This window comes from Canis lupus, chromosome 19 (assembly GCF_011100685.1).
Source record: "Canis lupus familiaris isolate Mischka breed German Shepherd chromosome 19, alternate assembly UU_Cfam_GSD_1.0, whole genome shotgun sequence".
NCBI classification, from domain to species: Eukaryota; Metazoa; Chordata; class Mammalia; order Carnivora; family Canidae; genus Canis; species Canis lupus.
The window spans coordinates 28,660,747-28,682,043 of record NC_049240.1 but is presented as its reverse complement, the minus strand read 5'-3'; positions in this window follow the sequence as shown (position 1 = coordinate 28,682,043).

Sequence of the window (21,297 nt, the reverse complement as noted above, 5' to 3'; positions counted from 1 at the left end):
TTTTTTTTTTTCCTTTCATACCTATGTAGAAAGTTTATATTGTGATATGGATATGCCTCCTTAGATGATTCCAAATGGATCATGGTCATTAATGAGGGAACAAAAGTGCCTTCCAAGTACAAGGACTTCTCAAGCCCTCTTCACTGTTTGCTAAGGGAAAGGTGGACTGAAAATTATTCCCTGAAAATGTGGTGATCAAACTCAAAGAGACCAGAGTTTCATTTTGATTCCAGAAACACTAATTTGTCAACAATGCTGCACCAAGGCTTGAGGAAATTCCTGGAGACTGGAAGGGAAGTAAGACACAAGCTGTTCACAGGAAAAGCTACTTAACAGACAATCATAGATCAGAGTGAGACATGTTATCAGTGGAAGACCAGGAAAGACACCACAGATAAGAACCCCTTTCTCTTCCACTTTTCTATCACAGATTAGTTTTACCTGTTCTAGAACTTCATGCAAATAGAAACATACAGGATGTACTCTGTACAGGATGCCCTCTGGTACATAGCTTATTTTGTAGAACATTATGATTTTGAGGTTTATTCATATTGTCATGTTATAACTATAACTTGGTTCCTTTTCACTGCTGAGGAATTTATGTATCCATTTCCTCTTGCTTTATACTTTGATTGTTTCTAGTTTGGGGCTAAGAACTACAGAATTCTTGGCTCATAAAGACTCCATCCACACCTTTGCATTAAGAGATGACCAACTTCCAGCATGGCTTCAAGCAGCGTAAGGCCGTTGTCCCTAGAATGACCCGAGTTCCCCTATTAAGACACTTGCCTGAGAAAGTTGAAAGCTTCCAGAAGAATTTACTCTTCCTTCCAGTCAACACCTGATAATAGTTGACCTCTTTTTCTTAAAGCATTTACTAAAATTACAATCATAAATCCTTCTTTTCTTTTGTGGTGTGTATGTGTCTCCTGCCACTCTCAAAGAGTTGAAAGCCGTTCTTTTAAAATGTAATCATCACTCAGCTATATGAAAAACAATTAACCATAGTAGTGTGGAGTCATTTCTAGATCCTCTAGTATGTTCCAGTGATCTACTAATTTATCTGCCCTTAAAGTAACACCATACTGCGTTCATTACGGTAGCTCAATAATAAGTATAGAAATCAGGTTGTATAGTTTTCCAAATTTGTTCTTTTTTTTCCCTAAGGTTAGTTTGGCAACACAAGGTCACCTGTACCTCCATAAAAATTTTGAGGGTTATTTTGTAATTTTTTACAAGTATTCTGACTGGGATTTTTATTCTGATTTCGTAGAGTTTAGTGGATGTATTAACAATATGGATGTTTCTAACCCATGTCATGAACTAAGAAATGTCTGAAGGCTTAGAATCATTCTCTTCAGAACCTAGAAGAAGCAGAAAGAATTCTTCCCCAGAGCCTACTGAGGGCTGCCAACAAGTGGATTTCATATTTCTAGCCTCCCGATGTATGCCAGGAAAATTTTCTGGAGTTTTAAGCCACAAAGCTTGGGGTAATTTCTTATAGCAGTCCTAGGATATTATCATGAAGTATAATCCTAAGAAATAGGACAGCCTAGAAAGAACAGACTAAATGTGTAATGTGTCTTCCTTTTTAGATATCAGTTCCCTCATTTGTAAAGTGAGGGGCATAACTAGGTCCTATCTAATGTGCTTTGGCATATTCTCTAATTTCCAGCATAATGGTGAAAATGGGATTTCAGTTCTTCATCAAATGTAATCTGAATAACAGTTACTAGACTTTCAATTACAGTCCTGTTTTTTTCTAATTTGGAGAATAATGAATCCCAACCTTTGTCCTATATCTAATCATATGGCCAGATATGAGATTCCTTCCTAGCTCACCTATTTCCATTTGTGTTTGGACAATGAACAGGTAGCAAGGACATCTTAAATTATAAATAGTTTATATATTTGCTAGTCCAGGATCAAGGCCAATCCTATAAGTCATAGTTCTGTTAAGAAAATTAAAGCTCATGAATAACAAAGAAAATTATAGAATTTAGTTCATCTTTGGTGAACATTCTTAGAGCCAAATGTTCACATTGTTTTCTATGGTACCGCAATGGAGAGATGCCTGTAGAGGAACTTTCCCTTTATCTCTTATAAAACAACCACCAGCAGCACTTGTAAACAAAAAGAAATATATTAAAGGTCAAGGATTACACAGAGACATATCCAGTCATGCTCATCTGGAAACAGACATTTGTACTGCTATGTAAACAGTTCTCATAATTACACATTTTTTACCTTCTAAAAAAATGATTACCTTTCAGAGTAGCATTATAAACTAAATTCTATTAATAAAATGATTAGATTTAAATGCCTATTTTTTTAAAGATCTTATTTATTTACTTGAGAGAGAGTAAGTGAGAGAGAGAGAAAAAGAAAGCACAAGCAGGGACAGAGGGAGAGGGAGAAGCAGACTCCCCAATGAGTGGGGAGCCCAATGCAGGGCTGATCCCAGGACCCCAAGATCATTATCTGAGCTGAAAGCAGATGCTTAACTGATTGAGCCACCCAGGCACCCCTAATGATTATGGTTTATATATGTTTGTGCATAGAGTGTATATGCACCTATATATTTTGAAATTGACCTTTTACGACTCATACTGAGAAACAAGAGACAATAGAGCAATATTCAAGGGGCTGTGAAGTTATGTCCATTGGAATTCAAAGTCTCTGTTTTTGTCTTTACAGCAAGCTGCTCAATTGGTTTATTTATTTTTTATTTATTTATTTAAGAAAGTTTGCGCAAGAGCACAAGCAGAGCAGGACAGGTGGAGGGAGAGAGAAAGACAATCTCAAGCAGACTCCATGCTGAGCATTCAGAGCCTGACTTGGGTCTGGATCTCACAATCAAGATTATGACCTGAGCCAAAACCAAGAGTGGGGTCTTTAACTGACAGAGCCACCCAGTGCACCAAGCTGCTTAGTTGGTTTAAGGGAAACCTATGAGTATACATATAATTTTAAACCCAGTTCCTCAGACTGAGCCAACACAGGATAAAAGAGAAGATTGGCTTTAATTTTCATTGTACATCAGAATCTTGAGGAAACCTGCTAAAACACAGATAGTCAAGCCCCACCTCTATAGTTTCTGAAATCTGGAGACAGATTCAAGAATTTGTATTTCTGATACATTTCCAACTCTAATTGGTGTTGACAGTCTGGGTGCTTCCCTCTGAGAACTAGCGATAATGATGTGCTCCTGAGCATGTTCAAGATCCTAAGATGTCAAGAGGCTAGTGGCTTTGACTTGGACATGGCATCCAAAATATAAAATAACTGCTATGTATTACCCATCTGGAAGGTAGAGTTGAGACAATTGGTATCTCTGTCTCCATCAAGTACCATGTAAGAAACTGGAAATGGATACCATCTGTAAGCAGTGGGGTGAAGGGCATTGATTTGAAATCCAGCTGTGGGATCTTGCAGAGGGAAGAGGTGTTTGAAGCAAGCCCAGTAGCTTGAAGGATTGTACTCCTTGATTTGTAGGGTAAGAGTGACACATGGTTCTTTATATATACAAACTTCAGAAACACTGCCAACACACAAACTTGAAGACTCACTAAGCCAGAGAGATTATTAACTACAACAAACGAAATCTACAGTAAGAAAATACAGCTTTCCTATGAATGATGTAACAGGAAGGCTTAACTTGCAGGGGTGTATCCTGATGTCACTTGTGAAAAAGCTAGGAATTAGAGACAGAGGGTGGGTGACGAAGTCAATGTTTCCACTCTATCAGTTGGGTGGTCTCGGGCAAGTTGCTTGATCAGTCTAGTTTTTCAATGTTAAGTGAAAACTCTTTGTACAATGCAATTTACAGATTATAGGAATAATGAAACATAGTAAAGAAGGTGAAGATAGTTTAAAGTTCAGTAGGAGTAACTAAAACGTTTCCTTATTATTTGCCCATATTGCCATGTAGTATTTTTAAATGTCAGGAGTTAGGGTAAGTAGCCATAGCTACAACTACCCTGTGATTATATTAGTTCTTCTTCCCTTCTTAACACTGAGAAGAGAGAAGATTAAGGACATTTTACAGTTTATCTTTCTCCATTCCCAATTTTCATAAGGAGTCAATACCATCCTTTAGTGGAGTAATAAAAAGAAAATCAACATGACATCCACAATTTACTAAGCAAGCCAAAATACCTTCCTAGAGGGGTTTCAATAATGAAATACTGTCATTCACTTCATCCATTTCAAAATCAAATTGAAGGCCCAAGGGAAAAACTCCCTGAAGAATTAACATTTTTCATGTTGCATAAATGTATAATACAATAATTTTTAGAGTGGAAGCAGTTTTTTTCCTGAGTGTCAAAAAAGGGGAAGAGGGTAAAATGGTAATTTAGAATGAGCCTGAAGAGCCCCATGTTCATATTTGCATTTTCTGAGGTCTATTTACAATAGTTTGTAATCCCTCACTACAAGATGATTGGCTTTTTCTTTTACTTATATGGTGGTTATTGGTTCTTCTAAATGATTCTTATCTTGTTGAAAATAGGCTCAAAAACAGGTGCTTTCATTTTTTTCTTTCATTTGGTTGGGATCCTACACATAGTAGGCATTTGATACGTAACAGCCCGAGTCACAAGACTAGAAACAACAGCAGATAACAAATGAGAATGCTGTACTATTTCATTCAGTCTGTTTTGTGAGAGATTCTGATCAAATAAATAGCCCCTTAAATAGCCTGTTTTCATGTCCTTTGGAAAAGGGGAAATTCTTTTGTTTTTTAAAAATAAAAAATTATTGCAGCTGATGTTGGAGTGCCTCATATTAACAGAGTGAGGAAGGGACACTGCTATTTTTTTTTTCTTTTCTGGATTTGTCTACAGCTGATCTGTGAGGAAAGTTTCCATTTCAGAAATTTTAGTTGTCTTAGAGTATAATGAAAGAAAGAAGACATGACATCTGCCCATGAGATACTCACAGATATTATGAAATCCTCTGGGAAATCCATCGGTTATACTATAGTATCTCACGCACACACACACACAAACACACATGCACACACACACACGAGCACGTGCCTGGCATTCTACAGAGTGCTCCTTTCTTTTGTGTAGAAAGAGAATAAAACTTGTCTAAATTACAAATTACAATTATCTCTTCACTTACGGTAATATCTAATTTGTATTTCAGGTAGCTTTCCTTCATATGCATTCATTATAACCTTCCCTAAAAAGACCATCACTGTCAAAAACACTATCTCTCCTCTGATCCATGTCTTCTTACACCTGTAGTGCCATTTCAGACTCCTTTTCAACTCTACAGTCAGAGAAACTATCTTCTTCATGTAAAAGACTCTTTCTTGCTCACATTTTAGTGGTAAAAAATTAAGCAATAATAAAAGACTATAATGAAAGGCAGGCCCTTTTTCATCCATCTGCTCTTCCAGTCCCATCCCTCCCCCCTGCCCCACTCCCTGGGAGGAAGCCAATTTTTAATTTGTGAACACTCAATAAATATTCATTAATATTCATTAACTAACGTTTGAACCTTCCTTCCTTCACTTAAAATATTGCTTGAGTTGCAGGTGTGTGGCAGCCATCATTCTAGGCACTAATGATTTGAACTTGAAGTAAACCAAAGACAGATGGTAGCTAAATGCTGCAAAGCAGTGCTTTCCAAGCTACATATGATGATGGACAAGATCTTTTGCCTCCATTCCATCATAGGCTGATACTTCTATCCATACAGCACTAGAAAGATAAATGAAGACCATAAAACTTACAAACATTTCATAATTTCATTCAACAAATATGAAATTACTCTGTCAAAGTGCTATGCAAGAATCTAAAACCTTATTCTCCATTTCTTCAAAGATGCCAACGTGCCATTTTGGTACTGGCAAAGTAATTCTCTTGAATTGAATTGTAATTCTCTTTAATTGAAGAGGCATTTGTATTGGTTACAGGACACAAATACAGGAGGAGCCATTTTCCTCTAATTTGTCTTACCTATGAGTACCAAGGATATTTCTTCCACCACTCTCCAGGGTGTTGGGGGTGCCTTCTCTTTAGGGGCAGAGGTGATAAACTTCCTTGTGATTGTCCTGGGTCATTAAATGAGAGGGTATATTCAAACGGAGTGTTTCAAATGGGGCTCACAGGAATCCCTAGCAGAGCTTGGCATCCTTCTTCTAGCGATTCATGGGCAATGAATTGAAGCCTTTTAATTAACTGCAAATAATATCTTGTATGGCTTTTTAAAAATTCATTAACTTTAGCAATTGTTATGGCTTTTCATATGAAAGTTGAAGATATAACCTGCTAAAACATCCTCATCTCCTTTTCTCTACTTTCCAAATGTGTAGCTATATCTCTACCTTTTCTTCCTTTGGCTATCTTCATTACATAGCACACACACGTGCACATACACTCCAACTGTACATATATGTAATTAAGTCTATATTTTCTATTTCATCAGTTTTTAAATATTCCTTTACTCTTTCCATTATAAATTGGCATATTACCATCCTGACATACATAAAACCCTCTCATTCCATTTATACCTGTTAACGCTTGTGATCTGCATTTTTAAAAAAGATTTCATTTATTTATTTGAGAGAGAGAGAGCACAAGCAGGAGCAGAGGGAGAGGGAGAAGCAGACTCCCACTGAGCAGGGAGCCCAATGCGGGAGTCCATTCCAGGTCCCTGGAATCATGACCTGAGCTGAAGGCAGATGCTTAACCCACTGAGCTACCTAGGTGCCCCAGTCATCTGCATTTTTATAAGGATGACATTATTTACATTCTTCTGCTCTGTAATCATAATTAAGTTTTCTGCACATTATTACATATTTTATTTATAACAAATGGAAATCTCCTAGTGGTGACTTATTGTCAGTTTTATATCAATAATGCTCATGATAAAGCAGATGGATTCCTAGGATTACATTTCTTTTCTTATAATTCCACTGGGAAAACTCTGTGATAATCAGTGGAGAAAATTGCAAGTATTTTAGATAGTCCTTTCACTCCATCAAATACTCAAAATATGACACTGTTCAGTTTACTTTATTTGTGGAACAATTTCTGGTGGCTTTCTTTTATTTGCTAGTTTCCCTCTGAGTTTTTTAAAATTATTTTTCACTTTTATTATTTTTCTTGTACTCACCATATTAAGGATATCATACAACATTCTTTATGTTATATGCTTTATTGAAATCTTTCCATTTTTATCCTGAAAAATATGTTCCATGTAGGTCTCCGATTTGGTATCCTTATTCAGACCAAATAAAAAACTTGCCAGAGTTATTGGCATTCTGAGATTTCTCGACTGAACTGATATTATAAATTACATGTTTCACTTTTGGGGTAGCTACTCTTCATTGCTGAAATACATCTTCAAGTATCTTCCTCAGAATGAGTGTATGAAACACAAATACATTGATTCTTCCCAATGGCAACATTTTGACTACCTATTTTAGTAATGCTTAAGCTGAAGCACATGTTCAAAACTATTTTTACTCAGAATCTTCTGTGCCCTTTTCTGCTCATGGGTATTAGGGAGTGGAGACAGAAACTCTTAGCTCTTACTATTTATCTTAATACCAATCTTAATGTTACTGATAAGATATAACAAAATAATTCACATTCCTTTTTTTAAAAAAAAAAGAGATTTATTGGGGATCCCTGGGTCGCTCAGCAGTTTGGCTCCTGCCTTTGGTCTAGGGCGTGATCCTGGAGTCCTGGGATCGAGTCCTGCGTCGGCCTCCCGACATGGAGCCTACTTCTCCCTCCTCCTGTGTCTCTGCCTCTCTCTCTCTATGTCTATCATCAATCAATCAATAAATAAATCTTTAAAAAAAGAGAGAGATTTATTTATTTAATTGAGAGAGAGAGAGAGCATGTATAAATAGGGGGAGATGCAGAAGGAGAAAGAGAGAGAATCTTCAAGCAGATGCTCCACTGAGTGTGGAGCCCCACTCAGGGCTGGATCTCACAACCCTAAAATCATGACCTGAGCCAAAACACTTAACCTATGCCTGGGATGCCTAACTAACAGACTCCCCATCCATTCCTATTTTATCCTATTTTATCTAGAAGCCTTTAGAACATTGTTTTAAATTGTGTTAATTATAAGTTTCATAACAGTATGTCTAACTGTGGCTCATTAAATTATTTTTATATATCCTCGTTGGTATTCAGCCTTTGCAATCTGAAGGGTCATATCTCTTTCAGTTGATAAAAACTTACTTGTATTTTTTGTATAAATTTACTACATCTGAGTTATTTTAACCACATAAGAATTGTTGTTACTGCATGTTAATTATTTTCTTTGTGTCTTTTCTCTTACCACCACTTCCTTTAAATTCACATGTTGGAATCATTCCTGGTCCTGGAGGTGTTCCTTTTCTCTCGTATTCTGTCCTGTTCTCCATCTTCTTCTTCTTTTTTCCTATTTTTTGGAAAGAATGTTCTTTGTTGTATGTTCTCACTAAAGTCTCTGTTTCCTTAGCTTGTGTTCGAGCAATGTTTTGACAGAGACTTCATTTGTTGTGCTAAACAGTTCAAAGGGTGTTGACCAGTGGATAATGTCAGATGCCCACACTTACAAACTATGCAAATATAGACTCTATTTCCTAATTACAGGTCATACAGATGAGTTCCATTTCCCTAAAAATCCTTTACATAGTCGTGTTTTTTAAACTCTTGTGTTCCTTCATTGCTGTCTAGCCTCTGGAACAAGTTTTCCATTCTTTTATCTTAACATTTTCTCTTTAATGATTTATGCAGTAACCTGGCTGAACTAATTCAGTAAAGTTTATATCCCCTGCAATGTCATTCCCCAGAGGTTTGTATGGTCTCTAGCCATCAGGGAATACTGTGGTCTGTCAACTTCTTGGATTATCTCTGCCTGAATTCCCTTTTAAGCTTAAATTTCTGAGCTGGTCTGCCTCTTTTGGTACCATATCCAGCTGTTCCCCTCCACTAATTACTAGCTGATTGTTCTATTGTTTTTAACAATATCCTGGGGGCACAAATTGCCCCACAATGTTATTCATTTAAAGTGGGCAAGAGCAAGCATTGTCTTTCTCAAGCTTCTTCCAGTCTCAGGAGGGGTCTTCCCAGTTGTCTCTTTCCTTAGTTATCTCTACTAAACTTTGAGTCAATCTATTGTTTTGCTTGTTGCTACTACTATAATTGATCTACTAGCCTCCTCGTACTTGCTTACTACCAAGGTGTTCTTCACGCATAAACTTTGCACGCTATGTACCAAATAAAGGCAGTCCCCTTAGGGAAAGCTGCAGAAATCTCTGTTCTTACAGGGTAACTCATCCCTGGGCAGAACATTCATGCCATTGCACTGGGCCTGGGTACAATGGCCTACTCCCAGATGGAAGTAGGAAGTAGGAAGTAGGAAGTAGGACACACCTACTCCATGGGTTGGAAGTTATATGGGGATGGTAACCCTTGGTCTTCTTGATTTGGCTCTGTCATCATGGAGCCAGCAACCTGTAAGCAAGGAGGAGAAAGCCAAAGAATTCCCAGTATTCTCAACCTTCTGTGACTGGGGTATAGCTTCTGCACTATGAATGGGGATTTGGTAGAAGAGGAAACTCCAATTATCTTGGCCATAGCTACCTGGAATAGAACTTCTGCAACATACTGCTAAGGAGTAGGATGAGAGACTCTGGCTGTCTACACCTACTAGACTAAAAGCATAGCTTCAGATAGGGCACTAGGAGAAGAAAATACTCATCATCTTGGCCATAGATATGTAGTGTAGAGTTTTCTTCACACTGAGTTGGGTATGAAGTTGATGCAGGAGCAGATCATGGATCATTTGCCATACACACACAAATGTACACAAATGTACACACACTAACACCCACACATACACATGCATACACGTAAGAAGATTCTTGCTGTTCTTAGTAATATTGATTTATAGTAATCTTAGTAATATAGATCTATAATAATAGGTTTTCTTGAATAAACATTTCTTCATTTTCTATATGCTCTTAGGAAAAATTCCAGATACATTTATTTTTTAAATATATTTTCTATTTTACCAATGAAATGTTTGCTTCACTGGGGAAAAGTTCTGCTGAAGTCCTCACATGGTCATTTGGGAAGTGAGAACACAAATTTTTGCCTGTAAAATTTATTGTAAGTGCAGGGAGACTTTAGTAAAAATAAAACCAATCTTTGCAGCCTTTAATACAACATGTAGCAACCAAATGATTTATAAAGGGCTTAGGACTAGAGCAGGGCTTTGAAATATGAGGGAGATTATGATATAAAGATGCCTATGGCATCAATATATGTAGGGGTCATTAAAGTACTGACTGAATAGAGCTCCTAAACCTTTCTCTTATTGGAAATCATTTATTTAATTTATATGAAACACTTGTGATACATGCAGAGGTAACACTTAATACTACTAGAAATTTCAGGAAGAAATTAGCTATTATTATTTTTCTAGGGTCTGAGCAGAAAGGACATATATTTAGACAGTAGAGAATGGGTAAGTACTTATTTCATTCACATTGGTGCTTGAGGATGGTTCATTTAAATAAAAAGAGATGATGATGTGTGATCACAATCCTGAGAGCTTATTGTATTGTGTAGAGGGCACAATAGACAGTCTCTTGGATAAAAATGAACGCAGATTAATTCCTTAACACTTCATGATAAAATATGTGAAATAAACTTCTTTTATTTCCTTTTGTTTGCAATTCTTAGGATATATCATCTATTATTTTAGAAACACAGGTGCTTTCACTATAGTTTTGTAGTTGGAGTTTATTGTTTGGAATCATAGCAATCTTTTTTTTAGCAGGTTGATAGACTGTTTTTCTGAGATTTTTCTTCTCTAATTATTACCACTGATTCATCACGAGAAAAGCTGATTTTTCCACTATCATGATTTCTTCTCCACTTTTATGGTGGCCCAGCCATTGACATTGCCATCTTTGTGACAGCACCGAAAAACTCTCAGGTGACAGTTATCTAGTAAACTGGAATTGGGCTACTAGTGGCTAAGTCATGCCATTTTTCAGAGCTCCCACTGTGCTTCCTCAAGCTCTTCTCCCTTAGGCAATCACAGTTATTGATTCTAAAATACTCAGTTTTATGGATTAAGATCAATACTTGATTCTTCATCACGAACTCTGACTCTCGACTAACTCCTATTGACTACTTTATTGCCTTCACTTGCCACTATTCTAACAACAATAACAAAAACCTTGTCTCTTGTAGCTACCTTTGAACACACTGAAAATTGGATAAATAAATGCATTCTTTTTGTAGTTTCTTTGCCTACTCTGGGTAGAATTCTCCATCATGTTCTAGCTATAACTTGTCTGAATTTATTGAAACTGTGAAGTGGAAGTTGGGCAACTATAACCTCTCAAAGAACAATTCTCTTTAGATTCATGACAACTGGAGAAAATATTTCTTTCTACACTAAGATACAGGTGACAGATAAGGCTTTAGGCCCTCATAAGTCCCTAACTGATCAGGAGAAAGGCTTTAGAATTAAGTGGGTCTGAAATATATATTCTGATATGCCATATTAAAATTCATTTTGTATGTAGATGAATTTTTGTCATACCTTCAATAGTGAGGTCAAGGCAATGACTAGATTGGTTATCTTTGTTATACAAACTATGTTACTCTAAATTGGCTTTTAGGTAACCCTTTTTATTTTTTTTATTATTATTTTTTTTAGGTAACCCTTTTTAATAACTACTATACTTTATACTATGTGTCTTCTTTCTTACCTGGCACCATGTTTTTTTTGTTTTGTTTTGTTTTGTTTTGTTTCATGCTAGGAGTCAATGTCACTGTCCTGCTTAAGGCTCCCCTGGAAAACCTCTGGCTCAGTCTTTATAATTTTACATTATTTCTATTTCCTACTAAAGGCCTTATTATCTCTTGATCATTGACAAAGTCAATATAAAACCCAGCTTATAGCAAGTCTATAAGCTTCCAAAACAAACAAACAAACAAAAAAATAGTGTGAACATAGACCTGAACCAAGATAATTTTCTGCTAACAGGTTAATTTATTTTCTAGTTACAGAAATGGGTGCACTGATTAAAAAAACGAAACACATAAATTTGTAGGTACCCTAGAAAGGAACTGATCTCCCAATGTTAAGCCTAATCTTGACAAGATTTCTGGCAATAATGAGACTTTATCAGCAAAAAACCAGTAATCTGTCCCCTAATTGAACTCACAGGATTAGCAGACAGGAAAGTGTCTTTTAGATTTGTTAATATTCTGGAGAGTCTTTACAATTTACTCCTGGAATTATTCACATTATATAGAAGGTCAAATCTTCTGCCAGAGGCAAAATTTCCCCCCATACTTGCAAGAGGAGACCAGCCTCACATTTAATCTCTAGCTGGGCTGTCACTTAGCCATTCTAAATAGCTGTGCCTGGAATCACTTCTAACCTCTCTTTTTGGGGACTGCACTAGACAGCTCAGGCTGTCATAACAAAATACCATTCTGTGGCTTACCTAACAGAAATTTATTTCTTACCATTCTGAGGGCTAAAAGTTCAACATGAAGCTACAGTCAAGGGTCCTGGTGATCTATTCCTGGTTTGTGGGTGGCCATCCCCTTGCTTTGTCCTCACGTGGACTTTCATGAGGAGAGAGAGAATCTTTGGTGTATCTTCCTCTTGTTATAAAGACATCAATCCCATCAGATTAGGCCCCCATCTTTGTGATCTCATTTAACCTTAATTACCTCTTCAAAGGCCCTATCTCCAAATACAGTCCCATTGGGGGTTATAGCTTCAATTATGGATTTGGGGGCACAGAGTTCAGTCCCTAATAAGATCCCCGGCTGTACATGGAGAATGGCTCTCTTCCCCAATTCTCTAGTTTTTGGTCAGGTAGAAAATAATCTAAATTCATTTTCCTTTGATTAGGCAAATAATTAAATGATCCCCAAGTGACCCTTAATTTCTCCTTCCCCAACCTTTATCTGATTCCTATTGCTAGGGCTCAGTAGGCAAGTAGAGAAGGCTGGGGAAGCTTACCAATTAAAAACAGCATGGTAACCTATTTATAATCTGTAGTTAGACTCAGCCACAGAGTTAAATTTTAAATCACTGGGTGCCAAAATTTCACATTATATTGCAAACAGATTGTATATGCTACCACAACTTATAGAGTCTCTAGGCTCCAAGAATGTATGTAACCAAAGGAAGATGGTAATACTACAGAGTGTTGTTTACTTTGGAGCACTACCTGGGGTGGTCAAAAGATAACTCTTGGTGAGAATGGTGCCTCCTATTACAGCATCTGCAATGAAGAAACAAGAACTGTAGTTCAGATGAGAATGGCTTGGTGTGATTAAACTGGGATGCACCAATCGCTCATTCATTCAAATGTTTATTCAACACTTGGAAATTGATTTTATTCCACCCACTAAATATGCCTATTTAGTTTCACATATAGCTGGTAATACAGTTTATTACTTGAAGTAATCGTTAGTATTCTATAAATTGTGATTATCCTTAGTTTTAAATTTGCTCTGAAATCCACCACAGTTCAGTGGTTAAAGATGGGAAGTATTAGTAATACAAATGCAAGAAATTAAAGATGAGCAAAAAGTTGATACTTGTGCAAACTCACTTCAAGTTATTCTAAAGATATGCCGCACTCATTCATTTGATCAAAGTCATTTACTCCTTAGGATGACTCCAGTACTACAAAAACCTCTGCTAAACAGTGAACATAGACTGATGATTATAGCTAATCTTTTTTAGTGAGAATACAATTATCAAACCCATAATATGTTAAGTAACTTCTTATAAACATTAATCAGAAAATATTTATTTTCAATATTCACGATTTATAAAAAGAACTCAAAAAGTTAAAAGAACTAAAAAGACTGAAGGCAGTTTTTGCTCTATTGGATTAACATTAAACATCTATAGTTTAACATGTTTTGGATCATCATGGCAAAATAATATTTTATAGTTAAATTTATTTCTTGACAATATATGTTCCTAGAAAAAGAAATAATTTAAAATAGTGCTTATAATTAAATAGCATATGCTACTTCTTAAAAAGGGAGCATGTAGTTTTTGCATTATGAATATCAGAAATAATTTTATTTAAGTGAACTTTCTAGAAAAATTGTTGGTCTTATAGTTAGCTTAAATGCTATTTATTTATTTAACTCTGTGTTAGACACTATATCAAATGCTTTGAAATTTAACAAAATGCATACACTTAACAGTATTGTGAGATATTATTTTAGCCCCATTTTACAGTTGTAAAAAAGAAGAGATCTTTACAAATTCAATCCTTTCTGTTCCTGCAATAATAATATTGTTAAATCCATGAGATATTTATATGTAAGATGTTACAGTGAGAGGGGCTTTGGAGACAAAATTATTAGGGAAAGTTGGATTTAGATGATCTCAAATGCTCATTTATTCTAGCCAGGAAATTTCATTATGCATGGATTCTCTGAACATCTCAAACCAAATAAAATAATGGCGGGTGGGGGGGGGACTACTCAGATATGGCATTCTCTGCTTTCTTTCTTTTTTTTTTGATTTGATCATTCTCTGCTTTCTTCTAAAATGTTAGATTTCAGATGGTGGGTACTCTGTTTCTAAGAATAGGTTCCTGTCCTTTATTTTTAATAGACATTAAATGTGTAAGTAATGCTTTTAACCAGAAGAGAGATAGAGAGATTTGTGACTTTCCCAGGAGGAAAAGAAATAACTATCATGCTACAGAAGAGTTTAACTCTAACTTGGGGGGCACACATAGGATCCATATTTAATAAAAACCCTCAAGTTGAGATCCAAGGAATTAAAAAAAATATAATAGGATGCACAAAAAAATACATTACATACAGAAAATTAGAGATGGCACTTATTCCTAGAGGACAATAGTCCAAAGTTTTAGTTCTCCACTGTCCTAGGAGGATTGATTTTCCACTAAACACATCATCTAGTCTTGGTGCTTTAAAAAAGACTTTTTACCACACCACCGCCACTGACAGCAACAACAATCAGCATCAACAAAAAAATAGAACAAAGCAAAAAGGACAAATAAATATTTGGGTTTTATTTTGGCTGTATTTCATTTAACCTAAAGAGAGCACACAACACATTTAGCTACCAATGTATAGAGTTAGTAGGCATGTTACTGAGTGATGAGATGCTGTAAAAGTGTGTTTGATCATATCTATCCCTTCAATTGGCTAACTGCTCTTTTGCCTATACTACTTAACTTCATGAGCTTGGTTTCTATCTCTCACATAATTATATGAAAAATTTACCTCTACTTTTTGGTGATTTTATGTGGATACAGAACAATTTGGAAATTACAATGTTTTTTTTTTTTTTTTTTTTTTTTAAAAACCTTAACAAGGAGTATCACTTAATAAGTACAAGCACTAATTTCTCTTCAGTCTTGTTAAATCAGCTTTTGTTTTAATTGAAACCTGTTTGGTACTAGTTGAAATTTGTACAGGGAGATGGACATGTTTTTGTCTACGATATGTAATCAACCACCATAGCACATGGATATATATACAGGAAATATTTTAAATCTCATATCTACAAACATATGAGTCTCCTTATATTCATCCATTTTGAACGAATAGTTAGGGCTATCCATTTTCCTCACTATTCCTAGTCAAATCAGAAAGTCTCCAGCTTCTGAGAATTTACAAACATGAAAGTCCCAGAGATGAGTTGCTCTAGTATGGGTCAGTACATAACAGGCAATATATGATATACAGAAGGCCTGTCTTGTTCACTGTCTAAAATAGGAGTCAAATGATGACTGTAAATATGTCTAGCGATCCATACTTACAGAAGAAGAAACAGGAATTTTGAAAATCCTCATGAGATAGGTGAGTATTGGGCTGTAGAACTATTCCTTGAAGGATGGGGAAAATTTAATAAGACACGTGTGAGGGGGCAGTTATGTCATGCATAGGCAAATTTGAGTGAAGACACAGGCATATATAGAGCACTGTAATGTTACAAAATCTTTGAATTTGCTTTTATATATGTAGGCCTCTCTCTCTCTCTCTCTCTGCCACTCGTCTTTCTGTGTATATATGTTTGTGTGTCTGTGTCCTTGAATTTGTCGTAATCTACTCATGTTGGAACACATTTTATGTTAATATCCACTATCCAATTTGACTATCAAAGCATAAGATTCTCAGAATCCTTCAAGGTAAACCTCTTGTTTGCTTCATCTACTCAACCTGTATCTTCTATACATTAACCTCAAAGGGAATTATTTCTTTAAGGTCTACATATGTAGACCTGACAAGAATCAAAATTAGATCTACCATGAGAAGTGAAGGTGTGGAATTAATATCAGCATCAGCATTAGTATACATGTAGTATTTTGTGAGAAGTGGCAAGAAAGTATAAGATCAATTAATTCAGAAATTTATATTTATTAATTAATGCTACATCTTATTTTTATATATAAAAATATTATACCAATTGGCTTAGTTTTTCAAGAATTAAGTTCCTGTTCTTTCCAACATATAGTCCTGTAACTGTCAGAAACCAGATAACATTATAGATCTTTGCTAACACACATCAATTTATTTTTTTGTAAATGATGCCACAGATAATAAAAATTATTGTCTAGGAGTCACTTATAATATGTGGAAGAGAAATGTAGAAGTCTCTAATGGTTTTCTGAAGAGTTAAAAGTTAATAGCATGGCTTTACTATGCTATCCTGGGTTTAAATTTTTGTTCTGATAAATTCTAGCTATGTGACATTGGGTAACTTCATTTTACTTATCTCAGTTTCCATATTGAATTCCCATCAGAAATGAGAATTTTTGTGACATTTGAATAGAATTATGGAGATGTATGAAATCTTTGGCTTAAAACCTGTATATAGTAATGACTTCAAAGGCTGTGGGCTGTGTGTGTGTGCATGCATGTGTATGCACACACAAACATGTGTCCTTATCCATAATATATTTAGGACAGAAAAAAGTGTGGAAAACTATAGAGAACACAAAAGAGGTCCTCACAAAGAAATCAACTAATGTATGTAGCAGAAATGAAAAATTTAATATAAGTTTACAATTAAAGTAAGTAAAATGAATGTGAAAAAATAAATGGATTAGTGTCTTATAAAGAGAAATAACAAGAGCCTGATCTATTGTAATCTATGTGTCCTCCCTTTCTTTACTTTTTCTTTAATCTCACTAATCAAAATTCCACATTAACATTATCATTCATGCAAAAAGGTCTCACTAAAAATTGTGATGAAGAAGAAACAGTTGAGAAATAGGGAAATGTAGGTTGGGACCACAAGCTATGTTAAGTTCATAGAAAGTTTTCAAATTTTGAGTTACCTGTGGTTTCTCAGTTAGCAGATGCAATTTTATTATTACTACATTACTCTATTAATGGGAGTATTTAGATATGACCAAGGACTCTGTATTTTTAAGAGTTTTTCCAAAGGATTCACTACAAATCACCAAAGTACTGCATTTTGAAAACAATGATGTAAATCTCATCCAGAAAAGTAATCTGTAATATAAAGTCCAAGTACTACTGAGAAAAATTATTTTCACAATGCATATGCACCTGTTTGGTTGCAGACTCTGTACCTCACCAGACAGAGATTATTAGATGCAAGTTGTAGTAAAATAATTGCAGGTATCTGAGCTGATCCATTGTAATAGAGGACAATTCAGAAATCATGAAGCTAGGAGAGGAACTGAGACAGATACATTAAAGAATACACAGTGAGAGAAATATTACAAATTATAAAGATATAATTCAGTGGAAATACTCAATGCAGGAATAAACACTATATAAATTTGGAGCCCTTTAGTGTCTTCAGTGTCTTTGAACAAGCATGCTTTAGTTTTAAAAACATAGCAGCAACTTTTATCAGTAAACTTTGAGTTTACTAGATTTGTTAAAACTTTGTTGGCTAGACAAAATCTTAAGAGACAATCCCAGCTTTTAAGATGCTTACAAATTAACAGGTAAAGAAAGTTATCAACAGTTAATTTGAAAATCAAGCTGCTGATTAGCAGTACAAGAAAACAAGTGATGTCATAAGGCAGGAAGTGATTAATTGCCACTTGAATTACATTGACAGTAATTGATAGAGGACTTCAAAGAAAAGGGGGGTTTTCTGATGACCCTGAGTAATCCAGAGGTGAATCTGTGCCAGGTGCCTCTTAGTTAAGAAAAAAAAAAATGATAAGGCACTGCAAAGACCCTTGGAGAGCTTTCATAAAAATAAAATAGACAAAGAAAGTTGATCCTTTCTTCACTCAGTTGAAATGTAGTAGGTGTTCTATGTACATTAGTTTTTTAAAAATTTTATATCCTGGGAATTAGGATGTTAGGGCCTATTTATGAGCAAATAATTGATCCAAAGTCATTTAACAACTGAATACAGGATTTAAATCATGGTTGATGATTACAAATCTTGTTCATGTCATATTACATCATACTAATAATATCTGGTATACTTGCTTATTGGGTAGAGATGATAATGTAAAATAGGTGATGATGTGAGACCAATAAATTTTAACTATAACTAGTCCCAGTTGTGATATACTTTGATGCTATCAATTTCAATACTTTAGAAGTTTGAATTTTTCTCTTTCCATATTCTGTCCTCAAATGACTGGCTTAGTTTTTCTTTTGGGTCACCGATCTAACTGTTGTTGCAATTGCCTACAACTTTCACTTCTGATTATGATCTTGTTGAGATGATTAAGAACTATTTTGCTTTGGAACACCTGGATGGCTCAATTTGGTTAAGCATTCGACTTTGGCTCAGGTCATGATCTCAAAGTCCTAAGACTGAAACCCACATCAGGTTCTTCACTCAGCAGGGAGTCTGCTTGTCTCTCTCCCTCTGCCCCTCCCCTTGCTCATGCTCTCTCCCTCTCTCTTCTCCGATAAATAAATAAAATATTTTAAAAAATGAACAAAAAAGAATTATTTTCAGTTTTCTTCATTTCTCTATTGTGGCATTGTTCACTATGATTGAGGAGACAAGAATGTATTTTCCATTGAGGTTCTATTTAGCTTCTAATGTTAATAAACAGTATTTAGTTTAAGCAAGCCAATTTTCTCTAATGTAAGATAGATGGACATTTTGTAATTACTAGCACTAGGGATTTACATAAAAGTTAAAAATGTTTCCAAGGTTCATCCATGTTGAGGACATTATGTTAAATGATAATAAACCAGTCACAGAAGGATAAATACTGTATGATCCACTTATATGATGTATTAAAAGTAGTGTAACTCATACAAACAAGAAGTAGAAGTGCAGTTTCCCAGAGATGGCCATGAGGGAAATAGGGAGTTGCTTTTCTTTTTTAAAATTTATATTCAATCAGCCAACGTATAGTACATCATTAATTTCAGATGTAGTGTTTAGTAATTCATCAGTTGCATACAACACCCAGTGCTCATCACATCACGGGCACTCCTTAATGCCCATTGCTCAGTTATCCCACCCCCCCACCGATATTTCCTCCAACAATCCTCAGTTTGTTTCCTAAAGAGTCTCTCATAGTTTTTTTTTCCCTCTCTGATGAATTCCCACTCAGTTTTCTCCCTTCCCCTATGATTCATTGTGCTGTTTTTATATAACATGTATGAGTGAAACCCTATGATAATTGCCTTTCTCTGACTGACTCATTTCATTCAACATAATACCCTCTAGTTCCATCTATTTCAATGTAAATGGCAAGTATTCATCGTTTCTGGTGGCTGAGTAATATTCCATTGTTTGTGTATATATATAGATATATATAGATATATATAGATATATATAGATATATAGATATATAGATATGTATATACACACATTTTCTTTATCCATTCAACTGTTGATGGACATCTGAGCTCTTTCCACAGTTTGCTATTGTGGACATTGATGCTATAAACATTGGAGTGTAGGTGCCCCCTTGGATCACTACATTTGTATTTTTGGAGTAAATACCTAGTAGTGCAATTCCTGGGTCATAGGGTAGCTCAATACAAATCAAAACCATGATGAGATACCACACTGCACCAGTCAGAATGGCTAAAATTAACAAGTCAGGAGACAAAAAATGTTGGTGAGGATGTAGAGAAAGGGGAACCCTCTTATACTATTGGTAGGATGCAAACTGGTACAGCCACTTTGGAAAACAGTATTGGAGGTTCCTCAAGAAGTTAAAAACAGGGTATTTCTTTTCATTTGGTATACAGTTTTGGTCATGCAAGATAAAAAAAAATTCTAGAAATCCAGTGTAAAACTATAATCCTTGATTATAGTTAGCAATAATGTACTGCACACTTAAAAATTGTTAGAAGGGTAGGTGTCATTCTACTTTTACTACACTAAAAAGAAAGTTAAAAAATAGAAATTCACATAAGAGAAGTATTCCCTTCAAGAATTTATGTGACAATAAGGATAATCAGAGTTGTCTTTAAAGCATTCTTTATTATCTTTGCAAGTTAATGGACCTGATGAGTATTTAAAAGTAATTTCAGGGAAACAAGTAGGATTCTCCTCAATTGTCTTAACTTAGAAAAATGCCAGTCATGCTCTACCAGAGGAGTCAGTGACATTAGAGGATCTTAACCTCCTTGTCATCGCAGACAAATACGATCCTTTCACTCTGACCAATACAGAACACCTCTGCATAAATTCTGGCTCTTTTCCAAGAAGTGGATTTTCATTCAAAGTTTTTTATCTGTCCAACAAGACAGTAGAAGATAGCAAACTTCAAGGTTTTTGAGATTCTTATTAGAGTATTATTAGAGTATATGAAGAAAGAAAATTCATCAGTTTCTAATTAATTTTATATTTATGTGATTTTGATAAGTTCCAATAAAAGTATGATAAACTCTAAAAAAAAAAAAAGGAGGTGTCACTGACTCCTCTGGTAGATCCTCTAATGTCACTGACTCCTCTGGTAGAGCTAACCTGAAACAGAAATCCAAAAATTAATAAATAGTATGTATTTATTTTATTTTATTTTATTTTATTTTATTATTATTTTTTTTAATAGTATGTATTTTTGAACTTCCATTTGTTTATTTATAAATGGAGATATTTTAGAAGTTAAAAGTTGACCTATTTTATTTTTCTGGAATTTACACCAAAAAACTTCAATATAGAGTTGTAGTGCTGCCTATAATCTAGAAATCCACAATTTTGTTCCTATCCTATCCATGAGAAAAGTCTTAATTTTTTCTTAAGTCCATTAGGAAGTTGAGCCTGCAGGGCAACCAATGAATTAACTCCTAAAGAGTGAGGATGCTCCACACAGAGAGATGGGATACC